At 33.4% G+C, this 27,854-nt stretch overlaps 1 long non-coding RNA gene across 1 annotated transcript in view; it reads right to left on the bottom strand.

The window, feature by feature from the left end:
- Nucleotides 1–15,448: 15,448 nt before the first annotated feature.
- LOC145528569 (uncharacterized) overlaps nucleotides 15,449–27,854 on the bottom strand; it is a 57,016-nt gene continuing 44,610 nt past the window's right edge. Inside the window, exons 3-4 of the long non-coding RNA XR_014070516.1 lie at nucleotides 21,758–21,872; nucleotides 15,449–19,655 (exon numbers count right to left, since the gene is read on the bottom strand). This is a non-coding gene — a long non-coding RNA (uncharacterized LOC145528569). The remainder of the gene's footprint in view (nucleotides 19,656–21,757; nucleotides 21,873–27,854) is intronic.

The raw sequence follows: 27,854 nt of genomic DNA, 5'->3' as shown, positions 1-27,854 counted from the left end.
AAATGGTTTACTTTTAAAATGATCTGATCTATTTGTTATTGATGCTTTGGAGTGGGCCCCAAAAGGGTTCTCGTGTCCATTTTCACTTACACCAACAAAGCAACAAACTTTACTTCTGAGTTTGTTTCAGAAGCAAAGGAACGTTGTATTCTTTGATCAAAGAATGAAGTGTGAACTCATGCTCTCGAGTAGACAATCTCCCCAGCAGGCCATCGCCTTTGTGCTTTACAGGGCAGGTGCTTCACAGGGTTCTTGTTAGTAGGGAAGTGTAGTGGAGTCCTCGTCAGTTGGACACAGCTGTGTTGTACTCAGCACATCAGATTAAGGTGCTGGGTGAAAGCATCTCTGCACATGGCCCACCAGCACTATCCTGAATCAAGGTGTTGTATTCAGCATTTCATATGGTTTGCCAAGTTGAGGTGCTGGACACAGTGGTTCTGGGCTGAGAATGTGTTAGGTGAAAGGCATCTGCACGTAAACCTGTAAAGATTTGTGAAACTATTAATAGACTAAGTACTAGAGAAGAGGTTAACCTTATCTTATCATCTACATCCCATCTTATCTCTTCCAGGGACACCAATGGTCTTTGCACGTGACATAAAAATCTCACCAAAAGACAACATTATTCAAAATATGATGTTCTCTATATTATATATAAAGAATTCCTAGAAAACTTTAAATTGAAAAGAATAAAATACCTAAGAAAAGAAGCTAAAGAATAAAGAATTCACAGAATGGAATCAGTAGATGGTGATAACCCATACTAGTTATAGAGATAACTCCAACTCCCAAATAGATGTGATTAGCCACAGTGAAATGAGATAGAATAACGAATATGTGGTATTTAAATTTATATGAATTTATCATTGCCCATTTCAACATTTCCTCCCACCAAAATCTGATATAGTTTTCCCAAGACTTTATTGCCTTCTAAAATATTATATAATGTAAGAGCTATATTCCAGTCTACTTTCTCAGAATGTAAGGTCCATGATGACAAGGTTGGTTGTTTTTTTTTTTGCCTGCTTTGCTTACGAATGTGGTACAATTGTTCAAAAAATATGTGCAAATACAGCTGAATAATAATTAGGCTACAAACAAAAATCTCATGATGATAAGGGAGGCTATTTTTGCTAAGGTAAATGAACCTCAAGTTGGTCACATCTATGATAATTATTTTATAAAGCTATTTCAAAAAATAATTATGATCTATTCTGTAAGATGCAAATAGACAGTCTAAAAATAGTAACTTTACCTTTAAATTTTCTTGCATGAGTCTCTGAAATGGCATTTTGAAAATAAAATATATTATTTGCTTATTGTTAAGGAGGAAAATACTAGTCATAAGTTCTCTCTTGTGCAAGTTGAATTACCTCAGATTTAGAGAAAATTAAGGCATCATTCTTGCTGGTTAGATATCTTCGCATTATATATATTTCATATTTCTCCAACCCTGCACCTCTAATTAGTTAAAAAACTGCAGTATTTATATTCAAACATGACTTTTGTTTCTCTTTAGTATTTCTACTATTAGAATAATTGTTTTATTATTTCACACTATGACTTATAATAATTTTTTAATAAATTTATACTTATAATAATTGTATATCTACTCTTTTATTTCCAGTTTCTTTTTGTAGAGTATCAGATGCTTATGAGCTAACAACAACAACAAAAATAGCACTTTGTCTTCATACTGTTCAGTTCAGTCACTCAGTTCAATGTTTGACTCTTTGCGACCCCATGGACTGCAGCATGCCAGGCTTCCTTGTCCATCACCAACTCCTGGAGCTAACTCAAACTCACATCCATCGAGTCAGTGATGCCATCCAACCGTCTCATCCTCTGTCATCCCCTTCTCTTCCCACATTCAATCTTTCCCAGCATCAGGGTCTTTTCTAGTGAGTCAGTTCTTCACATTCAGTGGCCAAAGTATTGGAGTTTCAGCTTCAGCATCAGTCTTTCCAATGAATATTCAGGATTGATTTCCTTTAGGATAGACTGCTTGGATCTCCTTGTAGTCCAAGGGACTCTCAAGATTCTTCTCCAACACCACAGCTCAAAAGCATCCAAAAAGATGATGCTGTGAAAGTGCTGTACTCAATCTGCCAGTAAATTTGGAAAACTCAGCAGTGGCCATAGGACTGGAAAAGGTCAGTTTGCATTCCAATCCCAAAAAAAGGCAATCCCAAAGAATGCTCAAACTACCACACAATTGCACTCATCTCACATGATAGTAATATAACACTCAAAATTCTCCCAGCCAGGCTTCAAACAGTATGTGAACAATGAACTTCCAGATGTTCAAACTGGATTTAGAAAAGGCAGAGGAACCAGAGGTCAAATTGCCAACATTTGCTGAAAAACAAGAGAGTTCCAGAAAAACATCTACTTATGCTTTATTGACTACACTGAAGCCTTGGACTGTGTGGATCACAAAAACTATAGAAAATTCTTCCCAAGATGGGAATACCAGACCACCTGACCTGAGAAATCTGTATGCAGGTCATGAAGCGTCAGTTAGAAATGGACATGGAACAACAGACTGGTTCCAAGTTGGGAAAGGAATACATCAATGTTGTGTATTGTCACCCTGCTTATTTAACTTATATGCAAAGTAGATCATGCGAAATGCCAGGCTGGATGAAGCACAAGATGGAATCAAGGTTGCCGGGAGAAATATCAATAACCTCAGATATTCAGATGACACCACTCTTACGGCGGAAAGTGAAGAGGAACTAAAGAACCTCTTGATGAAAGTGAAAGAGGAGAGTGAAAAAGTTGGCTTAAAATTCAACGTTCAGAAAACTAAGATCATGGCATCCAGGCCAATCACTTCATAGCCAATCGATGGGGAAACAATGGAAACAGTGAGAACTTTATTATTTTGGGCTCCCAAATCACTGCAGATGGTGACTGAAGCCATAAAATTAAAAGATGCTCTCTCCTTGGAAGGAAAGCTACGATCAACCTAGACAGCGTATTAAAAAGCAGAGAAATTACTTTGTCAACAAAAGTCTGTCTAGTCAAAGCTATGATTTTTCCAATATTCATGTATGGATGTTAGTTTGGACTATAAAGAAAGCTGAGCACTGAAGAACTGATGCTTCATACTGTGGGATCTACATATTCAAAAAAATACTTTTTTTAAATTGAGATTCACTGAGAAATAGGCATATTTTATTTTCTACATTAATGCCTACAGAGAAGGTGTGCATTTTTCAGATGCAATTGTACATTCAACTTTAGACAATTTTGTTCACAGGGAAGTCCTGGTAGTTTTATTTTTCTGCCATCCTAAAAATATTGCATTAAAAAGATTTCTCTTTATGATATTTTTCTATGAAACTTTACTCAAAAAATACTGTATACCACCACTTGTCTATGTCACATAGTAACTCATAGTGTCTTTTAATTTTAAAATGACAATTTAAGTATATTTCAAATTAAGAAATGTTTTTACTTGTAACAAAAAGAAATATTTTAAGATAAAAGGTGAAATTGAATTTGTAGAAATAAAAACAAGACACATGTATTAGATATTACTTTAAGTTTATTTTGCTAAATAGAAAGTGGTAAAAGTCATTAAAATTAAATTTTATTTTAATTTGGTATAGAGATAATCAGGAAATTGAGATGATAAGATAAGGTTAATTTTTAAATTACTATTTTAGGTAAATTAAAAGTGTCACAGCATAAATAGCATTCAAAAAGCACATAGCAGAAATAAAATTATGATTGTAGAGAATGATGGGTATAGGTTAATTAATCTACTTATGTTTTTTATTTTATATTTCTGTGTAAGTCTCAACTGAGGACCAGAACATTTAAGAAAATGTTAGAGAAAATGCACATTGCAGATAACAGATGAAATTATTAATATTTTAAATTTAGAACATAGAACAATCACTCTTAAAGCAGAAGCCCTTCTACAACTGAGAAGAAACTTAGGAAATATCATTTATGCCTTTTAAAGGCAAATGCAAATAAAATACTGACTTTCTGACATTGTATGCTGCTCAAATGTGACTTTAAATAAAGTTAAATGTTGCAGGGATATTTCTAAAATTAATATTATCAACTCATCCTCAGTATGTTTAAAATTTGCAATTCAAATATTATTGGAATATATAGATTACCCAACTATTTGGTTCAAGAATAAGCAAATTTGGTATTATCTATTACTTTTTTACCCACTTCCATCAAACACTTTATTATATACAATTATTTGGACTTCCCAGATGGCTCAGTGGTAAAAAGAATCCATCCACAAATCAGTAGACATGGGTTTGATCTCTGGGCCAGAAAGATCCTCTGGAGAAGGAAATGGCAATCCCCTCTAGTATTCTTGCCTGGATAATTCCATGGGCGGAGTAGCCTGGTGGGGTGTGTCCATGGGGTCACAAAGAAGTGCCTAAGACAGAGATTAAGCAACAACAACAACATGAACATACTGGAGAGATCTCAAACAAGTATGAGGCCAAAATTAATAATGATCCAGGATTACTTCAGTACCATCGAAATTCAAACTGGATATCACCTCCATCCTGACAAGTAACCAGTTCAGAGATGGTCTCTGAATGGCTGGTTCGTAAAACTCTTAAGTGTGGCGTTTTGCATTGATTCGTCAGCACATAAATAATACAAGCTTTGCAAAGTATATCATTATCATCATCATCATCATCATCATTAATATCACTAGATATGTTAGTACTAGAAGTTCAGAAATTAAAATGGAACATGAATGGGACATTGCTTTTATAACAAAGGATTGCATATATCTCTGTCTCAAATGCTGCAATTTTAAAGAAACAGAAAACTACTTAGTTATTAGACCTAAATTAAAATACACAAGACATAACACAAGCCTACTGCATGCCCTAAAGTTGATGCATTAAATAGAATTCAGGCTAAGAGATTTCAATATATATTAGCATAAATATGATAGAAATTTTTTTTTATCTTTTTAAATTATGCAAATGAGCTGATAATTCAGATTGGAGGTCTGATTTTTTAAATTAATTAATTTATTTTAATTGGAGGCTAATTACTTTACAATATTGTAGTGCTTTTTGCCATACCTTGACATGAATCAGCCATGGGTGTACATGTGTTCCCCATCCTGAGCCCCCACCCATATCCCTCCCCATCCCATCCTTCAGGGTCATCCCAGTGCACCAGCCCTGAGCACCCTGTCTCATGCATCAAACCTGGACTGGCAATCCATTTCACATATGGTAACATACATGTTTCAATGCTATTCTCTCAAATCATCCCACCCTTGCCTTCTCTCACAGAGTCCAAAAGTCTGTTTTTTTTATCTCTGTGTCTCTTTTGCTGTCTCACAGATAGGGTCATCATTACCATCTTTCTAAATTCCTTATATATGTGTTATACTATATTGGTGTTTTTCTTTCTGACTTATTTCACTCTGAATAATAGGCTCCAGTTTCATCCACCTTATTAGAACTGATTCAAATGCATTCTTTTTAACAATTGAGTAATATTCCATTGTGTCTATGTACCACAGCTTTCTTATCCATTCATCTAGGTTGCTTCCAAGTCCTGGCTATTTTAAACAGTTCTGTGATGAACATTGGAGTACGCGTGTCTCTTTCTGTTCTGGTTTCCTTGGTGTGTATGCCCAGCAATGGGATTGCTAGGTCGTATGGCAGTCTTATTTCCAGTTTTTTTAAGGAATCTCCACACTATTCTTCATAGTGGCTGTAGTAGTTTTCATGTTTTAACTCCATTAGATCCTTCAAAGGGCCTAGAATTTTTTACTCTTACCCTCTTTCCTTTCTTCCTCCTTTTTCTTCCTTCCCTCACTACTTCCATCCCACCTTCTTCCCTTCCTTCCTTCCATTCTTTCCATTTTCCCTTCACCACTCCCTCTTTAAAAACCAGGGTATTTTTCTTATTTGAATGGCAAAGGCATTTGAATGACAAAGCATGGCCAGCTACAAGATTGTGTTCCTTCTTAGAGCAAGAAGGATAGAATCATTTCTTCTTAGCTAGTGATGTTTATATCATACACATCATTTTTGCTTATTTTTTATCAGTAATTACTTAGTCATATGATCATATTCAGAGGTTAATGACTTTAAAATTTATTTTCCACCTAATAGCCATATACCTAGTTAGCAGTATACAACTGTGGATAAAAAGTAAATTGTATTTTGGGAGACAATGTATTTCTCTTTGGAAATACAAATTTCCAAAATTTATTTGTGGAAGAAAGATAAATTGTATTTGGGAGACAAAATACAATTGTATTTTGGGAGAAATATGTTCACCATATTTAATTTAAAACAATATATTTTTTTATTTTAAAACCATACTGTGATAACAGTTACAAACTTTGATTACAATTAATTATCATAAAGTATAAATTCTGAGCTTATTCATCAGTATTTTGCCTATAGAACATAAACATATGAAATATATATTTATACTTATAGAAATATTATGTATGCATTAGATTATACAGAAAACATCAAAGAGATTGCTGTTTAAATGTTTAAATAAAAAACAATGGCTGCTTAACTGTTGGAAATTCATTTCTTCTCACAATATGAGATTTTTCAGCTATAATCATTTATTATATGTCAAATCATGTGGGCTTGCATGTTCACTCATTTTTCTACTTTTAGTGAAAAAAGTGATATTTTACATTGTATGTGTAATGTTGTCTTCATATGAATAAAATACTTCATATTGTAATTCTGTTTTATTCACTCAATGTAATTAATATATTATACAATTATACCAGTGTAATATATACATGCATATTATATATGAAATAAAATGATTAATAGGCCCATTTAAAAAAAATCATTCAATAAGAATTCTGCTCACAGAAATTTTGAACTAACTTATTTTGGAACAACTTGACTGCTGGGATCATCTAACAAAATTGAATGATATTTAAGAACATCTATTTGAAACCATCAAATGTTATTAACACAACAAAAATTGTAAATCAAAAGTCCTGGGAAGAAAGAAAACCCATTCCAAATGTCAGTTTCATATTTGGCAACTTCTTTTCTCTTAAGACATTTCAAAACCTGTGGCTATGAGGATACGATAATGGAGTAAAAAGCAGTAACTGAAAAGATGAAAATATCAGTAGAAAATCCAGCAGTATTATAATACTAGATGACAAAAACTGAATTTGAGGGCCCAGAAAGAGAAACATATTAAGTAGACACATCAGGATCTCAGCTTCGACTCTACCATAGTGGTTACAGCAAATGACAAACAAACCAGATCCCCCATTGACTGCAGTGTTTTAAAATATGCTCAAAATATGTCAATTTAACTGGAGTAAACTATTCTGTTTATTTTCTAACTTTTGTGTAGAAATCATTCTTGAGGAATAGAGCATCCACACAGAGCTGCAAATTGCTCTTGTATATTTTTTCATATTTAATATCTAACAGTAAATGAGATAATAAGCATATTTTAACAAGAATTATCTAAACCAACATAAAAATACAGACTGTAAAAACAGACTCAGGAGATGCTATTGACATTATCAAATGTCAGTACATTATCAAACTTAATAATACTTGGCCTAATATGTTTGAAAATGAAAAAAATTGGAAAGGAACAAGAATTTAAAATTAAAATCTCATGACAGTTCTAGAAGTCAAATTTGAAAACTGAAATTAAGTACTTAGTCTTTAGTTTCAATAACAAATTTGAAACAGCTCAAAGAAAGTTAGTGAGCTGGAAAATAGGTTAGTAAAAAATAGTCAACTGAGTCATGGAACAGTAAAAAGACAGGAAAAATAGGAAATTACATGAGATATTTTGTAAAAGTGAAAGATCTAATATACCTATATGTCCAATGTGAGAGAATAGAGATGATAATAATTTTAAAAGTTAATGGAAAATGTTTTCAAAATTGTTTAAATAATTTACAACAGAAATTCAAATAATCATAAGACTATCCAAAAGATTTCTTAATAAAGCTTAAAAATCAAAGTTATAGAGAACATTTAAAAATCAGAGGAAGGAAATTTTTGACTATAAAAGAGAAATCACCAACAAAATTTAGCTTACCTAACATAATACTTTGAAAGACCTGAAATATCATATTTAAACATATATATATCACATAATACACATATTATATAAAATTAGAATTATATATCCTAGAGTAGTATGTATATGTATATACGCATATATTATATATAATACATATAACATAATATATACTATACTATATAATATATACTACTATATAATAATAGAGTATATATAATACTATATAATATATGCTACTATATAATACATATTATAATATAATATAATAATATCTAATTTAAAATAATCATATATAAATAATAACATATAAGTAATATATTATATATAAATAATATATTATATAACAATAATATATAATTATAAAGAATTATATGTAATATTTTTATATATATTATGTAATATATTAATTATTTATATATAATTAATTATTTAATATATATACACACACATTTATATTATATTATATATACGTATTGGAGAAGGCAATGGCAACCCACTCCAGTGTTTTTGCCTGGAGAATCCCTGGGATAGCAGAGCCTGGTGGGCTGCCATTTATGGGGTCGCACTGATGCAGGAAAAGATTAAAGGCAGGAGGAGAAGGGGACGACAGAGGATGAGATGGTTGGATGGCATCACTGACTCGATGGACATGAGTTTGAGAAAGCTCAGGGAGTTGGTAATGGACAGGGATGCTTGGCTTGCTGCAGTCCATGGGGTCACAAAGAGTTGGATATGATTGATCAACTTAAATGAACTGAACTGGTAGTGTTAACCTGCCATAGAGCAGGCCAGTAAATGGTGGGGACAAGGTTTGAGGAAAGTAATTGTAACTTTATTCTGAAAGCAAGCCAAACTGAAGATGTCAAACCCATGTCCCAAAGAGCCATCTTCTCCGAGTGAATTTCAGGCTTCTTTCATACTGAAAGGGAAGAGGCTTTAGCTAGTTTTTCAGACAATTCCAGAAGGAATTTGATAATCTTCTGTTTTTGTAGCAGTCCGTGTTAAGTTCAGTTGCTCAGTACATCATTTGCATGATGAATTCTGCATAGAAGTTAAATAAGAAGGGTGACAATATGCAGCCTTGACATACTCCTTTCCCAATTTGGCACCAGTCTGTTGTTCCATGTCCAGTTCTAACTGTTGCTTCTTGACCTGCATACAGATTTCTCAGGAGACAGGTCAGCTGTTCTGGTATTCCCATCTCTTCAAGAATTTTCCAGTTTGTTGTGATCCACACTGTCACAGGCTTTGGTGTAGTCAATACACAGAAGTAGATATTTTTTCTGGAACTCTGTTGCTTTTTGGACGAGTCAATGGATTTTGGCAACTTGATCTCTGGTTCCTTTGCATTTTCTAAATCCAGCTTGAACATCTGGTTGCTCATGGTTCATGTACTGTGGAAGCCTGGCTTGGAGAATTTTGAACATTTTTTTGATAATGTACGAGCTGAGTTCAATTGTGCGGTAGTTTGAACATTCTTTGGCATTGCCTTTCTTTGGGATTGGAATGAAAACTGACATTTTCCAGTCCTGTGGCCACTGCTGAGTTTTCCAAATTTGCTGGCATATTGAGTTTAGCACTTTCACAGCATCATCTTTTAGGATTTGAAAGAGCTCCCCTGGAATTCCATCACCTCCACTAGCTTTGTTCGCAGTGATGCTTCCTAAGGCCCACTTGACTTTACATTCCAGTATATCCGGCTCTAGGTGAGTGGTCACACCATCGTGATTATCTGTGTCATGGAGAATAGAAAGAGAGAATGCCAAAGAATATCAGAGAATATCAAGGAGAGATAAGAAAGCCTTCCTCAGTGGTCAATGCAAAGAAATAGAAGAAAATGGTATAATGGGAAAGAATAGAGATCTCTTCAACAAAATTAGAGATACCAAGGGAATATTTCTTGCAAAGATGGGCACAATAAAGGACCCAACAGAAGCAAATGATATTAAGAAGAGGTGGCAAGAACACACAGATATATTATACTAAAAAATATCTTTTTGCATAAGTTATTTACTTATCTAAAGAACTTTTAAGTAAGTTTTTATTGAAAGAACTTATTTAGAAAATCTTTTTTGGCTTTTGTTTGAAATTTTAATCACATCTGTTTTAGCATTATTTCTTCTCTAGCTTTATAGTCACATGGGTACCTGTGACCAAGTGTTTTACCCTGCTTCTCTCAAGACTAAACTGTTTGAGGCTAACTCTGAATACACACTTCTGAACACAAGGTAATGATTTAAGATCTTGATATCTAGTTATTCCTTAAATCTACATACCAAAGTTGTTCATCAAGATAAATTAATATATGCAAATGAACACATGGATATTTGAAGTATATATCTAATTTCTAAATTCATTATATTATCAAAACTGACAGTGATGGCAATGCAAGGAAATAATAATCGCATACTTTTTTCAAGTTCTTGGAAATGTCATTAAAGGATTTTTTTTTTTTTTTTACTGTTTCTACAGGCTGTAAAGTGGAAGATGACCAATATAGAAAAAAAGAATCTTAAAGTCTATATTTCACAATTTATGTTATGATAAAATAATCATGCTGTACTCAATATACCATTTTCCATTCTAGTGTTTAATGAAAAATGCAAATCCTTTGGCCTGTAGCATTTTAATCATACCCATATCCCTTAACTTCAATTATCTCTTTACTCTGAAAGTGGATAACAATAATAGGATAACATTAAAAAAAAAGAGAGAGAGAGAGAACTAGTGAATTACTAGAAATGTAGAACATTGTAAACTTTGAATGCTTTTAAGTTCAAGATTGAGTCAAAAAACAACAGATGCCTGATGAATTGCATTTCTAAACGTTTTTTAAATTACTCATATTATTAAGTTATGTTTGCTTAGTACAATGGAAGAATAGAGATTTCTGTCCTACAAAAATCTTAAATTTTGGAAAACAAAATTGCATTCATCTACATAATCATCCCTCTAGGTCTTTAGCAATTAGTTTTATCTGAGACACACATTATGTCTCTGTAATACAAATATTCATTTTCTTGATTCAAAACCTTCTTGATTGCAAATGCCAGAGTTTGTTTATGATGGTTCAATACTTGGAACTGGCATATCACTATCAATTTGATTGTCTTTCGGAGTAATAGTTTGTTACTTCCTAAATAGCTGGAACTTCTTTTTATTTTTGAGCAATAAAATGATATGTGCTGAGACTACTAGCTACAAAGCAGGTTTTGAATCTCATATGTGGCACATTTATATATTTGTTACTAGTCTTTGGAATCCTACTAAATATGACACATGTCTAGCCTTTCAGTGAAATAACATTTAAATAAGCTAGCTTGTAAAATAGCAGAAAACTATGCATTATTATTTGTATGACAAAGTAAATAATATGATTAAAATAGTGAAATGGTACAATTTTGAAATAACTCCTAACTATAAAATGATTCATGCTCATGCTTAGTTGTGTCCAACTCTTTGCAACCCCATGGACCAGGGTCGTCAGACCCTAAAATTTTAAAGGCAAGGATACTGGAATGGGTTTTCATTTCCTACTCCAGGGAATCTTTCTGACCCAGGAATTGAACCTGAGTCTCTTGTGTCTCCTGTATTGGCAGGTGGATTTTTTTTTACCACTATGCAAACTGGGAAGCCAGGTTAAGATATTACCTTGATAAATATTATGCTAAAATAAGAAATAATAAATATAGAAATTTAGAATGCAGGAATAATCAGATTTGGAATATGTAAATTAGACCAGTCACTGATGCAGATGATTGTTTGTTTTGGTGTATTTTAATTTGAAAAAGGTGAATAGCTTTCCTTCTAAACAATTGAAAAAGCAACTGTACCATTTCTGTTTAAATAACTGAATTGCTAGTTGAAGCAAACATCTGTAAATACAGAAAAAAAACTGAAAATTGTTGATGGCCCAAGATGTTAATGCTTGACTTGTTCTTTGTAATAAGAAACTTAAAGACACTCTAAATTTCAACAAAACATAAATAAAGCACCCACTGATTTAAAACACATGCTAATTTATTTTGTTTGCAAAACCATGTGTCAGGCCAGCAGTATGCTTCATCATATAATATGTTATATTAAATGTTATCAGTCATGTCATGACTAATTTTTTAAATATTAATCATGCTGGTATTAAAATATTATATCTTATCCTATTTCTTTATATCTTTTTCAAAATGATGTGGTAAGAAGTCAGCACAGGAAAAAAGGGGCATGTTTTGAATTTAGTATTTTAAAAACTGACTTTTTGTGGAACAGACCTGCTAACTTTGATGCAGTAGAAAAAAGGAGGACATAAAGAAACCCTATTTATGAGTGCTAATCTCTTAGCATTAACTTTTTTGCATTCCCAATATGATACGTAGCATGGAATCTGGAGATATCAGTAGTGACACAATATATTTGATCTCTGATGATAGAGAAATTAGAGAAAAGCAAAACAAAATATAGTGAGTGAAAATTTACACAAATTGATCACTATTGTTCATTAGTAAGTAAGGAAACTGAATAGTGCTACTTGGGCATATAATTGTAGAACTCAAAGTAGAACAGTCTTATGGTCTAGTGTTAGTCGCTCAGTGTGTCTGACTCTTGAGACCCTATAGACTGCAGCCTGTGAGGCTCCTCTGTCCTTGGAATTTTCCAGGCAAGAATACTGGAGTCGGTTGCCATTCTCTTCTCCAGGGAATCTTCCTGATCCAGGGATTGAATCCAGGTCTCTCACATTGCAGATAGATTCTTAACTACTAGTGGCACCTGGGAAGCCCTCTTATGGTGTGAGATATCATCATTTGTAACAGGTGCAACTTGTGATAGATGGTATCATGATAGGTGGTCGTGAATTTTCATGAACAACTGCTGTGCCTTGATCTGTGCCCCTCAAGATTTCTGGTTGTGAAATTTCAAATTCCAGGACACATAACAAAACACAACCATCTTTCATTTTAGTTTTTTTTTTCAGTTTGTTTTTATTTATTTTTAATCATTTTTTACATTGAATTGTAGTTTATTTCAGGTATTAGTTTGAGGTATATAGCAAAGTGATTCAGTTATATATATACATATATCTATTTTTTGGATTATCTTCTCATTTAGATCATTACAGAATACTGAGTAAAATTCCCTGTGTTATAAATTAGCTTATCTATTTTGTATATAGTAGTGGGTATATGTTAATCCCAAACTCCTAATTTATTCCTCCCTCCACCTTTCCTCTTTGATAACCATAATTTTGTTTTTTTTTTAAAGTCTGTTTTATCATCCATATCATTTGATACAGCTAACATCATATTCAATAGTGAAAATCTGAAAGCATTTCTTGTAAGACCAAAAACAACACAAAGATGTGCACTTTTATTTGAAAAAGTTTTGGAAGTCCTAGCCACAGCAGTCAGAGAAGAAAGATAAGCAAAGAAATCCAAGTTGAAAAAGAAGAAGTAAAATAAAGTGTCACTGTTTTCATATGACATGATACTATATATAGAAAATCCTGATTATGCTACTAGAAAACTACTATGTGTTCTTAGTAGCTCAGCTGTGTCCAACTCTTGCGACCCCATAGACCTTAGCCTGCCATGCTCCTCTGTCCATGGGATTCTCCAGGGAAGATAACTGGAGTGGGTTGCCATTTCCTTTTCCAGGGGGTATTCCCCAGGAATTGAAGCCAGGTCTCTTGCATTGTAGGCAGACTCTTTACCAACTGAGGTATGAGGGAAGCCTCTAGAAAACTACATGTGCTCATCAATGAAATCAGTAAAGTTACAGGGTACAAAATTAATATGCAGAGATCTGCTGCATTTCTATACACTAACAAAAGAAAAAAGAAAAAAAAAATTACCATCATATCAACAAGAATAAAATATATCAGGATAAAACTACCTAAGAGAGCAAAAGACCTGTGCAGTAAGTCCCATACACGCCAACGAGTTCTGTTCTGAGAGCTTAAGTTCAATTTGTTTGTAAGTCCAACAAAGGTAGCCTAGATACTTAACTAACACAATTGACTCTACTAACAGGGTTATAACTAACTAACTAGATATATAATAATTTTCATACAAATAACACACACATAAAAACACAAAATAGAAAACATTTTACATCTTATAGCATAGTACCCTGAAAAGAACAGTAGTGTCGTACAACAGCTGGCATGCAGGAGGTGACATAAACATTTGAATCTTTGGAAGCTCTCAACTTGAGGGTTCATATGTAGGAGATTTACTGTACTTCAAAAATTCTAAGACACTTGATGAAAGAAAGCAAAGATGACACAAACAGATAGAAAGATAGCCATGTTCTTGGATTAAAAGAATCAATATTGTCAAAATGACTATGTGACCCAAAGGAATATACAGATTCAATGCAATCTCTGTCAAATTACCAATGACATTATTCTCAAAACTAGAACAACAACAAAAAATGTGTACAGAAACACTAAAGACCCAAAATATGCAAAACAATCTTGACAAAGAAAATTGGAGCTGTAGGAATCAGGAATCAGGGATCAGTATAAACCTCAGACTATACTACAAAGCTATAGCCATCAAAACAGTATGGTACTGGCACAAAAACAGACATATCCATCAATGGGACAGGACAGAAAGCCCGGAAGTAAACTCAAGCACCTTTGGTCAATTACTATATGATGAAGGAGGTAAGAATATACAAGGGAGAAAAGACAATTTTTTCAATAAATTGTGTTGCGAAAGATGGAAAACTGCATCTAAATAATGAAATTAGAACATTCTCTAACACCAAACAAAAAAATAATTTAAAATTCATTAAAGACCTAAAATGTAATAATGGATACTATCAAGCTCTTGAAAATAGAAGCAAAACACTCTTTGACAAATAGTGAAGCAATATCTTTTTTAATTCACCCCTTAGAATAATAAAAGCAAAAAAAATAAAAATTTTAACAAATGGACCTAATTAAATTTGAAGCGTTTTGCACACCAAAGGAAACTATAAACATAATGAAAAGACAACTCACAGAATGGGAGAAAGCATTGCAAATAATATCACCTTGTTTTCAAGTTTCTATTTTATTCCTTTCATCAAAACTGTGGTGTTTTGGCATTGGCCCACTGTCAAGGTTGTTATATCACAGTAAAGGATTTTATTCTACACGTAAGCTGACATAAGAGACATAACTTAGCATTGGATCAACCAATCTTACCTTTTAAATCTCAAAAAATATGAAGCAACATCAACATTAACTTTTTTTCCCACAGATATTGTGAAATCTCTCCACAGCTAATTGTTTAACCAAAACACTTAAAATACATAAATATTTTTCGTACATTTATTTTCATCATCTATCTTAATAAATAGGTAATCAGAAACAAAACTATAAGAAATACCATATCACATGAGAGTCTCTATAATTTCATTGGGATCATAAATCATTGTTTTCTTCAGACAAGGTATTAACTGGTCGCTGAATAAAGCCTCATTGTCAGTTGCAGACCATAATGTAATACTTTTGTCCTACCTTGGTGTACTTTAATATAAATCTAACAGTTTACAAATTTGCCAGTTTTCATTAAATAGTTATTTATTTAAATCTACAGTCAACAAGTTTATATATTCTGAAAACAATGGCAATTTAAGCATTACTTACTTTATATGTAGATAAAGTAAAATAGTGCTCAAAATTCTTCAAGTTAGGCTACAACAGTACATGAAACAAGAATTTCCACAAATTCAAGTTGTATTTAGAAAAGTTAGAAGAACAAAAGATCAAATTGCACACACCCATTGGATCATATAGAAAGCAAGAAAATTCCAGGGAAACATCTACTTCTGCTTCATTGACTATGCTAAAGCCTTTGACAGTGTGGATCACATCAAACTATGGAAAATTCTTCAAGAGATGGAAATACCAGGTCACCTTACCTGTCTCCTGAGAAACCTGTATGCAGGTCAAGAAGCAACAGCTAGAACCAGACATGGAACAACAGACAGGTTCCCAATTGGGCAAGGAGTATGCCAAAGCTGTATATTGTCACCGTGCTTATTTAACTTATATGTAGAGTACATCATGAGAAATGCCAGGCTGGATGAAGCACAAGATGGAATCAGGATTTCTGGGAGAAGTATCAATAACCTCAGATACACAGGTGACTCCACCCTTATGGAAGAAAGCAAAGAGGAATTAAAGAACTTCTTGATGAAGGTGAAAGAGAAGAGTGAAAAAGCTGGTTTAAAACTCAACATTGAAAAAACTAAGATCATGGCATCCAGTCCCATCACTTCATGGCAAACAGATGGGGAAACAATGGAAACAGTGACAGACTTTATTTTCTAGAATTCCCAAATCACTGCAGATGGTGACTGCAGCCATGTAATTAAAAGACACTTGCTCCTTGGAAGAAAAGCTATGACCAACCTAGACAGCATATTAAAAAGCAGAGACACTACTTTGCCGACAAAAATCCATCTAGTCAAAGCTGTGGTTTTTCTGGTAGTCATGTACGGATGTAAGAGTTGGACCATAAAGAAAACTGAGTGCCAAAGAATTGATGCTTTTGAACTGTGGTGTTGGAGAAGACTCTTGAGAGTCCCTTGGACTACAAGGAGATCCAACCAGTCCATCCTAAAGGAGATCAGTCCTGAGTGTTCATTGGAAGGACTGATGCTGAAGCTGAAGCTCCAATACTTTGGCCACCTGATGTGAAGAGCCGACTCATTGGAAAAGATCCTGATTCTGGGCAAGACTGAAGGCAGGAGGAGAAGAAGACGACAGAGGATGAGATGGTTGGATGGCATCACTGACTCAATGGACATGAGTTTGAGCAAGCTTCAGCAGTTGGTGATGGACAGGGAGGCCTGGTGTGCTGCACTCCATGCGGTCGCAAAGAGTCAGACACAACTGAGAGACTGAACAATAACAACTTTATATATAATAAAACAATTCTAAAAAGTAACAATACATCCCGAAATGAAAATTATGTTATGCATAATTAGTTGCTGTAGAGGCAGTCCAATCTCTTTGATGTTTCTTTTATCAATACCATATTTTGCAATTTTCTTCAACTCGTTTTCTCTAGATGAGTTTTTCAGTTAGCAATTACACTTGACTTTCATTTAAATGTCACTATAATTAGAAGTTAAAGTTGCAAATTGTAGAATGGACTCTGACTAGTTTAGCAGGAAGTATAAATACCAAGAATAGTTCAGTTAATCTCCATTAAAACCCTTGAGTTTGGGTTTCAAGCAGCCAGTTAGTGGCCAACCAAAGAGCTGTTTCCCCCCTTTGCTGGTCATAGATACCAAAGCTTGCAAAGCTGGTGTGAAAAATGGATATTCGTATTTCTGCCATGCCTGCCATAGTTAATCCAAGGGCTAGAAAATAGCTACTCTGTGGCAGCATCATCCTCATTGCATTTGTTTCTGTTTCTGATTGACATCTATGGATGAGTCCGACTGAAAAACCCTTAATCATATTTCTGTGACCTAATGCAAGTAAGGGAAATGAAGCCCTAACAACAGTTTTTGGGAAAGTGTTGCTTATTAGTCAAGAAATTATCCTAACAGAATATTTCAAATAAAGCATAAACCATGCATTTATGCATTCAAATGGTGAATGCTGATTATATCACCTATATAACTATATGTATAAGTTACTCTCTATGGCAAGAAAGCCATTGTGATTGACAGTTCTCAAAACAACAGGGTTATTTTCTAGTCATAATTCCCCAAGTGGAAAGATGTTATCATTACATAAATATGACAGTTCTCAAAACAACAGGGTTATTTTCTAGTCATAATTCCCCAAGTGGAAAGATGTTATCATTACATAAATATCACATGCATAGATATAGATTGTTTGCCAACAGAGAAAAAAAATGTATATATACACAAATATAGTATCCATGTTTTTTAGTTTTTCTTTCTTATTATGTATAGATGATTATTAAATTATGTAGTATTTCTGGTGTAAGATGGCCTATATTTAGGAAAACTAGGTTAAGGAAAAGGAAAACAGAAATCTTTAAACTCCCTGTCATTATTCCATATTATGCTAAATAGAGTTTTGGCTTTTGAAGGTTACAGTAATGAAAAACTTAAAATTGCCACAAAGAGCTTTCACTACTACACTATGCAGAAGCAGTAACATCCAGACAGTAGCAGAGACAACAGCTTAAATTTGGTCTTTTGCCTTCTGAACCGAGAATTTTTAATTATAAAGTATTCGAAAACTTAAATGAATACTTCAAATATGCTGTTTTAAACTTAACATTTTAATTTCTGGATCTACTGACATTACAAAATTAAGGTACTATCCCATGAAGAAATATCTTTAGTAATTCATGGGCACTTCCTTAATTACTACTATAAATGAGTATTGAAGAACTAAAGCCATTTAGTACATTGACATTTTTTTTACTTCTTCAATGTAAGAAAAGTTTTAAAGCAACATGAAAATAGAAAATCGTTTAAACAAAGGTTAATCATATTTTTACTAAACCTCAATGTAGTCTCATTTCTGTTTGGTTGGAAAAAGGAACAGAGAAGCAATAAAGCTATTTTATCTAGATTATATATTTTTGAGAATATTAGGAAAAATGAATACTACTGTGCTTAAAATAATTATAAATACTGGTCATTTTGAAAGCAAAGAATAACGTTTTAGAAAAAAGTAAAATTCATTATTTTTGTAAATGCTGATCAATGATATCAGAGGTTTAAATGAAAAAAAAAAAAAAGTTGAATGAGTATAGACCAGTGGGGATACAGAAAAAAGTATTAACTTTGGCCAAGTTAAAAAAAAAAAAAAAGCCTGTAAGACAGAAACTGACACCATAAAATAAAAGTCATAAGGCAGAAATACTACAAAGGAAACACCAATGAATATTTAAGGGAAAGTGAAACAAAGTCATTCACAGTTATCAATTGTTTATGCTACCAAGGGAAAAAGGATTAACAAGAATGAATGGAATATTCAGATATCTTTAACATCCTCTTTTTAGCAAAGCATTTCCAGTGCATTAAATATAATTTGCTAAATACAATCCAATATAGCATATCTACTAACTTATAGTGTAAATCAACTTTATTCAAAAGTAGTTCCTATACAACTCTTTATACTATAAGAATATGGCTTTTTTTCCCTCATATAGAACCCCAAATCATAAATTTCTTAAATTTTTATCATCTCTCTACTCATATGATTTAAGAAGGGTCAAAATTTAATTGACTTCTCTGTTACCTATTTATATTACACTTACTGGCAAGATTACAAAAGAATATTATATCTCCGTTAATACAGAAAACACTGTTCATCTCTCTTCTGGCAAATTATGCCAAAACCAGAGCAAATGAATCAAGTTGAAGATAGCTAAAATACCTGCTAATAAAGACAGGGGGAAAAATGCGCTTCTAGGTCACTTCTGACATCTTCTATCTTCTGACAAAACTGTGAAAATGAATCAATGTGAAAAAAGAAATACTTTTGTTCTTCACCTTAAACAAGAAGTCAGAGAAAATCCTTACGCTGTATCCATGATAACCCTTAAGAGGGGATCATCAACAAGGAATGAAACCTGGTTGAAAACACAGTAATCATATTTTGGAAAATCTTCCTTACCACCAATCTAAAAAAAAAGAGAGAGCTTTAGTTGTGATAGTATGAATACACACATTTTGAAAGCCAAAAAGCAAACTGTCTTAATCCATTTATAAGTAAGACTTCATAATTTGTCCACAAGTTTAAGCAGTCTTTATAGTGAGTGAAAGTCGCTCAAGTCATATCGGACTCTTTGCAACCCCATGGACTATATAGTCCATGAAATTCTCTAGGCCAGAATACTGGAGTGGGTAGCCTTTCCCTTCTCCAAGATATCTTCCCAACCCAGGGATCAAACCCAGGTCTCCTGCTTTGCAGGCGGATTCTTTACCAACTGAGCTATCAGGGAAGCCCAGTCTTCACAATAAAGGACAAATGCATGGGAAACATTTTTAAAGCCAATTATAACAAATATATTTTTACATTTTCATCTACCCACCCCCATTCCCCTCCTGACCCACCATTCCTAAGACACACACACAACTTGTCTTGTCTTCTCATGGCTTGCTCACATTCTCATAGGATATAGAAGCAAGGTAGCACCATGAGCTGAAAGGCTTAACCTAACAAAAGTTTGAAAGATGTATTTTGTTTCTGATTGACAGACTATTTCCTAAATGACTAACACTGATACAGATAATGAAAAGCAAATCAAGTAACTGGAATCCTATATGGCAAAAAACCATCACAATATTGTAAAGTAATCATCCTCAAATAAAACTAATTAATTTAAAAATGTTTTTAAAAAAATAATCAACTGAAATGAAATCAAGAAAGAAGACTTAAGAAAACAATAACCAAAAAGGACAAAGACAAAACTGTAAAATATTTAAATACTTACATAAAATTCTGCTGAACTGAACACTAAAAATCTCTGATTGAAAGCTCAATGTAATCAGCCTAGTTTCTTTTCTTTTTTTTTTTTTTTTACTTCCCAAATATTTTAGAGACTTAAATACTAATAACAATAAAAAAATTTACAAAAGTACTTTCATTTTAACCATTGTCAGGTATCTTTGTTCTAAAAAAGATGCAGGTTCTTAACTGATACTGTTATACTTCTGACAAAATATCTTCTTTTATTTTTTCGCTCTACAAGTCTGCTGGTAATAAATTTTCTCAATTTATGTTTTTCTGGGACAGTCTTTATTTCTTATTCATCTTTGAAATATATTGCCCCATTGTTAGTTTTTTATGTGCATGTATGAATGTGTCTCATTTTGTATTTTTCAATATTCTGTATTTTTATATTTTCAAATGAGAAATCTGCCATATTTATATTTATTTTTATCTGTGTAGTATTCTTTTTTTATTGACTACAACAAAGATATTTATTTTGCCTTGGATGTTATTTGCTTGAATATATTATATCTTTGTGGGATTTGGGTGAATATTTATTTTATTGGGGGTATCTGAGATTCTTGAATTGTATTTTGAGGATTTTCATTGCTTTTGGAAAATCAAAATTGTTATGTCTTCTGTCTTTTTAATTTTTTTTAAATTTTTATTTTTGCTTTGTTTCTTGTTTTATGTTTTTTGTTTTGTTTTGCTTTTTTTTTTTTTTTTGGTTTCTTCATTTCTCTTTTTTGGGGGGGAGGATCCCCTGGAAAAGTGTAAGGCTACCCACTCATTCCATGGACTGTACAGTCCATGGGATCACAAGGAGTCATACACAACTGAGGGACTTTCTCTTTCACTTTTTTTCTTTTTAAAATTTCTTATTTTTACTTATCTATTTTTTCTGCTCTTTTTATATTCTACTCTTGGGGTTCCAATTTCATATATTCTAGACCATTTGACATCATTGCATTGCTATATCTTTTGAAATTCTGTACTCCTTCTTTTCTTTTATCATTTTCATTCTTTTTGGTGCTCCAATTTAAATAATTTTATTGTATTATCATTAAGTCCACTTAGTTTCTCCATAATTGTGTCAAGCCTACTGACAACTCTTTCAAAGACTTCTTTATCTTGTTTACCAAGTTTTGTTTGAGGGGCATGTTCTGTTTCTCTTTTCTGAAGTTCCCCACCTGTGAGTTGCACAATGTTTCCATTAGATTCTATACTCATATGTTAGCCCACTTACAGTGTTTAGAAATTTGTTAAACTCTTGAACTGGATTTTTCTTACCTGCTTGTAGGAATGCTTCCGTTTTCTTCCACTGCCAAGGATCAGTCAGTGTCCATGCCCTCTCTTGTCTTGGATTTCCTTAGATTTCAAGAGAGTTGGTTGTCTCCTGAACACCCTAGTGAGTGCAAGAAAAGTTATGCTTTGTAAATTATCAAACTTATTCTTAGGGTGTTAGAAAATCTCTTTACAGATTTCTATTCCTTGGGGTAAAGCCAGAAGCTGTTTGCCTAAACATTTTAATGTTTGTCTTCCAGTTTATAAAACCCCAAATTAAATATCATCTCTATCATCTACTCATATATTACAGGAAGGTATATTGATATCTGACATTTATATTTATTCATGAAAAGTCTGTTTCATTTTATTTTTTCTTATTTTTTAATTTGTTTTCTTTAAAATTTATATTTTCTTTCATGTTGCATACTTTTACTCTGATGATAGGTTTCAGTTTTGACTGGTATGCTGTATATCTGGGAATCAATTGTGGGGCTTTAAGCTGAGAACATGTATCTTTCATTAAATCACAATTTATTGTTATTTTCGGGTCAGTTGACTAGATGTTTTCTAGTGTTCTATCAATTCTGCAGTTTTGTTTTGTTTTATTTAGTTTCAAAATTCCAGGTTATTAGCTTTATACATAAAGGGAAACTATAAAAACTTTCATGCTTTTATTAATCTAAAAGTCAAAGGTCCCATCCCTCTTGAACATCAAAAATTCTGATGTGAAGCTCTGAGGGCTAATTGTGGTTTTAGCTAAAAATTTTACTGTTCTATACTTAATGTTTTTACTTTAGTTCTTAATTTTAGAGAAATCAGGCTTGTTTTACTCAATTGCATATTAAAAGTTATTTAACATTCTATAACATCATTCTCTGATTTTTAAAACAAGAGAAGATGTTGGCCTTTTCAGTTAAATAAATTCTCCAGACATCAGTTTTGATAAATTATTAATATATTCAATTGTAACTTAAATTTCTACTTTTCCCAAAAGTTATCTTTATGGACATAACCATTTGTATACTCTTATTTACATAGTTTTACATGTTTGGTTGTTTGATCAGTCAGTCAGTTCAGTCGCTGAGTTGTGTCTGACTCTGCGACCCCATGAACCGCAGCACACCAGGCCTCCCTGTGCATCACCAACTCCCAGAGTTTACCCAAACGCAGGTCCATTGAGTCGGTGATGTCATCTAACCATTTCATGCTCTGTCGTCTCCTTCTCCTCCTGCCTTCAATCTTTCCCAACATCAGGGTCCTTTCCAATGAGTCAAGTCTTCACATCAGGTGGCCAAAGTATTGGAGTTTCAGCTTCAGCATCAGTTCTACTCACTGCATCAATTTTTAGGATTTTAAATATCTTAGCTGGAATTCCATCACCTTCACTAGCTTTGTCTGTAGTAATCTTTGAGTTATTTTTATTTACCTTAAAGAAATGTGTTTTATGTATGGATTCAGTTATCATTATGCAATTTAGTAAGATAATGAGCCCTGTTTGGGGATCCTGGACTGAATTCTTGCTTCACAACTTTGTGCTGTATGATAGTTTGCTTAGCTGTATTATGCTTCAGTTTAGGGTATTCACTTTGAATTAATTTTTATTGCTGCCTTAGCAAATTATCACATATTTAGTGACTTCAACCAACACAAATATGTTACCTTATAATTCTGTAAGTCAGAAGTTAGACTCGAATATAATTGGCTATAATCAAGGTACTGGCTGGGGGGCCTTTGTCTATAATTACTTAGCCATTCTAGTACAATGTAAGTTTTGAAAGCCAGAAACACTGTACTAAATATCTCATTATTTAAAACAGTGTGAGCACCATCACAGGCACTGAATGACAGCTTGATGTTGAAAAAAATAAATGCATTCAACAAATCAACAAATAAATTATCACACTCAGTGAATTGAATGGAATTCTAAGATAAAAACAGTGATAGTTAAAATGGAGCCAATGTATTATTTGCCTAGATTGATTTTTGACTACACAGTTCCAAATTTGGACTTTTCCAAAAAAAAAAAAGCATCTGTTATATGACATGATGATTTTATTAATACTTAAACTATAACTTTTCAGGAAAAAAAACCTAATGAATTTTCATTAGTACTGAAGTCAGTAGGGCTCCTAGGCATGCAGGCCTTTCTATCTCCCAGTTTCTTGAAGGCAAGACTGCAGCCTCCATGACCTTCCCTCAATTCCAAAGGATTCAAACAGTTGCTAATCAAGGGAGGAACAGCCAAGAGACCACCCGAGGTAAGATTAAATGGACCAGAGAATCTCATTTACATCAGGAGACCAATCACCAGAGATAAAATTAAGAGAGTAGAAGCCATACTCTCTCCCTTATCTTATCAGAGACTCCATATTGACACCCTGTTATAAAATCCTTCATCAAGATCTCTGGTTTTAGAACACATAGTTTTTTGAGGCAGAACCCTCATATGTCTCCCTTTGCCTGGCAAAGCAATAAAAGTGAAAGTGAAAGGTGTTTAGTCATGTCCCACTCTTTGCAGCCCTGTACAGTCCATGGAATTCTCCAGGCCAGAATACTGGAGTGGGTAGTCCTTCTCTTCTCCAGGTGATCTTCCCAACCCAGGGATAGAACCCAGGTTTCTCGCATTACAGGTGAATTCTTTACCCGCTGAGCCATGAGGGAAGCCAAAGCAAAGCTATAAAGTTGTCCTTTTCTGTTTAACTCAAAACCATGTCCAGGATTTGATTTAGCACTGGTAAACGTGGAGAATGAGCTTTTAGTAACACTACTAAGTAAAGTAATGCTCAAAATTCTCCAAGCAAGGCTTCAGCAATATGTGAACCATGAACTTCCAGATGTTCAAGATGGTTTTAGAAAAGGCAAAGGAACCAGAGATCAAATTGCCAACAACCGCTGGATCATTGAAAAACCAAGAGAGTTCCAGAAATACATCTATTTCTGCTTTACTGACTATGCCAAAGCCTTTGACTGTGTGGATCACAAGAAACTGTGGAAAATTCTGAAAGAGATGGAAATACCAGACCACCTGACCTGCCTCTTGAGAAACCTGTATGCAGGTCGGAAACTGGACATAGAACTGGACATGGAGCAACAGACTGGTTCCAAATAGGAAAAGGAGTACATCAAGGCTGTATATTGTCACCCTGGCTCATTTAACTTATATGCAGAGTACATCATAAGAAACGCTGGGCTGGATGAAGCACAGCTGGAATCAAGATTACCAGGAGAAATATCAATAACTTCTGATATGCAGATGACACCACCCTTACGACAGAAAGTGAAGAAGAACTAAAGAGCCTCTTGATGAAAATGAAAGAAGACAGTGAAAAAGTTGGTTTAAAGCTCATCATTCAGAAAACTAAGATCATGACATCTGGCCCCATCACTTCATGGCAAATAGTTGGGGAAACAATGGAAACAGTGGCTGATTCTATTTTTCTGGGCTCCAAAATCACTGCAGATGGTGATTGCAGCAATGATATTAAAAGACACTTACTCCTTGGAAGGAAAGTTATGACCAACCTAGACAGCATATTAAAAAGCAGAGACATTACTTTGTCAACAAAGGTCCATCTAGTCGAGGCTATGGTTTTTCCAGTAGTCATGTACAGATGTGAGAGTTGGACTGTGAAGAAAGCTGAGTGCGAAGAATTGATGCTTTTGAACTGTGGTGTTGGAGAAGTCTTGAGAGTCTCTTGGACTGCAAGGAGATGCAACCAGTCCCATCCTAGAGGAGATCAGTCCTGGGTGTTCACTGAACGGACTGATTTTGAAGCTGAAACTCCAATACTTTGGCCACCTGATGCAAAGAGCTCATTCCTTTGAAAAGACCTTGATGCTGGGAAAGATTGAGGGCAGGAGGAGAAGGGGACAACAGAGGATGAGATGGTTGGATGGCATCGTTGACTCGATGGACATGGGTTTGGGTAAACTCTGGGAGTTGGTGATGGACAGGGAGGCCCGGCATGCTGCAGTTCATGGGGTCTCAAAGAGTTGGGCACAACTGAGCGACTGAACTGAACTGAACTTAATAGAAATTTAAAATCATATTATAGGTGATTGTAAATTCTGTTGTTTCAATAAAACTTTAGTAAAAATTAGAGAATGAATGATAAAAAGATAGCTTCAAAATTAATAGAATCATGGAAAAGATAAATTTTAGCTAGATAAGATAGCCAGATCAGTCTATTTATACATATATGTTAAATATGCCACTAATACTCATCCTTAATTTATAAACTCACGTCTTTCAACACGATACACATATAAAAAACAACAGAAGTTAGACAAAACTTTGGACTAGATTTTATTTCATTGTATCATTACTCTGCTAGTATATAGTTAAGTGTTTCAGTCAGGTTACATTGTCTATCCATACACTAAGCAGTTTTTTCCTAGTTAACATTTACATTCTGTAACAGTAGAATTCTTCCATTTCTGTGAGGAGTAATTTTTTAATATATCATCTTTTATTCAAATGGTACTTTGATGTATTAAATGAGGAACGAAAGTATGATTCATCTTTAAAGTAATATGTCAAACCATGACATTTCTAATGAATAAAAAGAAATGTTCTTTCTTATATCCTGTTGGTTGAAATTGTATATGACTATATAAATAATAAGGATAAATATATATAATTTATCTAGACCATATGCTATATCTACATTATTAAAACATCTCAATTTTATGAAATTGCATCTAGAAAAACATATAGAATATAGTGATCACTCACTTAAGGAGATACAGATATTCTTTAACCCTCATAATTTAGCAAGATTTTAAATGTTTTATAAAAAAAAATACATAAGTCAGTAATTAGGAATTTTGTGTAATCATTAATTAAGGAAATTTTAATTTGTGGACATGTCTTATAGCTATTTTTAATATTGTACAAGTACATTTCTGTTATGTATTCTTTTCAATGACAAATATTATGATTTTCTATAATAATATATGCTTACTTAACTTTAATATTTAAGAACTACCCTGAATGACATGTTATTTTATAATATAAAATTTCGTGGAATGATTTGAAGCTTGAATTTAGTAATCCTTTATTATGAATTTTCTCACAGAAATAATAACTCTTTCTTGACATGACTTTCTATTTGTTTCTTTCTGTCCTAGAAATTCTGAAAACAATGGGCCATATATATTAAAATAAAGTCGAATCATCTAAGCCTTGAGTTATTTTAATTACCATTTGAAATATTTCACTTGAAATAAGTATGAAGTGGATTAATTTAATTCAGTGTGTTTTTCTCTCCATTGAGGGTGATTTTAAATCAAATCCTATAAGAAAATATGCTATTGTGAATAGGAAATATGAAGCCACAAGAGGGTCTTTCTTTCATTCTATTTCTAGTATATAATAAAAGCAAAGTCATGGAGATTTACAAGATTTACAAATAATATCTTTCAGTCTAAACTTCAGCACTAGTATGCTGCTCATAATAATTGGCTTAGTAATTGTCTTCTTAACTTAAAGCTGCCTAATATAGTATTCCACGTATATTTCATATATATTACTTATTCCACAGTAGATTGTCTTTAATCAAACTGATGGTATTTAGCAGATAGTCAAGATGATGCTTTTGTAACGAACCTTGTTGAAGTCCCTTCTCAATCATGTAACAGGTCTCTAACTTTGGATATCTCATGTCTTTGTGTTTAGACCTGGCACATTAAAAACAAACAAACAAAAATGACGTGGCCTTCTTTGGTTGCTCAGTGGTAAAGAATCCGCATGCCAAAGAAAAAGACACAAGTTCAATCCCTGATCCAGGAATTCCCATGTGCCAGCTAAAGCCATGCACTATAACTACTGAGCCTGTTCTCAAGCACCTGGGAGCTACAACAGCTGAGGCCAAGTGCTGCAGCTGTTGAAGCCCACGTGCTCTGGAGCCTCTGCTCCGCAGCAAGAGCAGCCGCCACAGCAAGAAGCCTGCACACTGCAACTGGAGAGAGGTTTCCAATACCCGCAACCAGAGAAAAGCCCACCCAGCAACAAAGACACACCTCATCCAAAAAGAAATAAATAAAATTCAAAAATGCCTCATATGAATTCACAAATTTTAAATGCCTCATGAACAGGACA

The sequence above is a fragment of the Giraffa tippelskirchi genome, chromosome 12 (assembly GCF_054371585.1).
Source record: "Giraffa tippelskirchi isolate mGirTip1 chromosome 12, T2T-mGirTip1v1.2.pri, whole genome shotgun sequence".
In the NCBI taxonomy this organism is placed as follows: Eukaryota; Metazoa; Chordata; class Mammalia; order Artiodactyla; family Giraffidae; genus Giraffa; species Giraffa tippelskirchi.
This window is presented reverse-complemented; position numbering and strand designations above follow the sequence as displayed.